The following is a 1,023-nucleotide window of genomic DNA, read 5'->3' as shown; positions in this document are numbered from 1 at the left end:
TCAAGTTGTAGAATTATTAAACCAAAAAGATCAATTTTCAACAAAATAGTTCACTTTTAAGCAAGTTTTAAAATTATTACACTAAAAAGAAGAATTTTCAACCAAATCGTTCATCTTTTAACCAACTAGTAAAACTATCTAACCAAAACGACGAATTTTCAACAAAATAGTTCAAACTTTAAAGTGGTAAAATGATTAAACCAAAAAGGCAAATTTTCAACAAAACAGCTCATCTTTTAAGCTAGTTTTAAAACTATTAAACCAAAAAGACGAATTTTGAAAAAAAAATAGTTCCACTTTTAAGCAATTTGTAAAATTATTGAACCAAAAATACGTATTTTCAACAAAATAGTTCAAATTTTAAGCAAGTTTTAAAATGATTAAACCAAAAAGACAAATTTTCAATAAAATAGTTCAAACTTTAAAGTAGTAAAATGATTAAACCAAAAAGAAGCATTTTCAACAAAATAGTTCAACTTTTAAGCAAGTTGTAAAATTATTAAACCAAAAAGACGAATTTTCAACAAAATAATCAACTTTTAAGCAAGTTTTAACATTATTACACTAAAAAGAAGAATTCCCAACCAAATCGTTCATCTTTTAACCAACTAGTAAAATGATTAAGACAAAAAGACGAATTTTCAATCAAATAGTTCACAATTTAAAGTAGTAAAGTGATTAAGCCAAAAAGGCGAATTTTCAACCAAATAGTCCAATCTTTAAAAGTAGTAAAATGATTTAACCAAAACGACGAATTTTCAACAAAACAGTTAACTTTTAAGCAAATTTTAAAATTATTACACTAAAAAGAAGAATTTTCAACCAAATCGTTCATCTTTTAACCAACTAGTAAAACTATCTAACCAAAACGACGAATTTTTAACAAAATAGTTCAAACTTTAAAGTGGTAAAATGATTAAGCCAAAAAGACGAATTTTCAACAAAATAGTTGAACTTTTAAGCAAGTTGTAAAATTATTAAACTCAAAAGACGAATTTTCAACAAAATAGTTCAAACTTTAGA

The 1,023-nt window shown here is 24.1% G+C and overlaps 1 protein-coding gene across 3 annotated transcripts in view; it reads right to left on the bottom strand.

The window, feature by feature from the left end:
• The window catches only part of LOC117172959 (cyclin-dependent kinase 8), a 48,159-nt gene that overhangs the window by 9,708 nt on the left and 37,428 nt on the right, over window positions 1-1,023 (bottom strand). The window lies entirely within an intron of this gene.

This window comes from Belonocnema kinseyi, chromosome 5 (assembly GCF_010883055.1).
Source record: "Belonocnema kinseyi isolate 2016_QV_RU_SX_M_011 chromosome 5, B_treatae_v1, whole genome shotgun sequence".
Classification (NCBI taxonomy): Eukaryota; Metazoa; Arthropoda; class Insecta; order Hymenoptera; family Cynipidae; genus Belonocnema; species Belonocnema kinseyi.
This window is presented reverse-complemented; position numbering and strand designations above follow the sequence as displayed.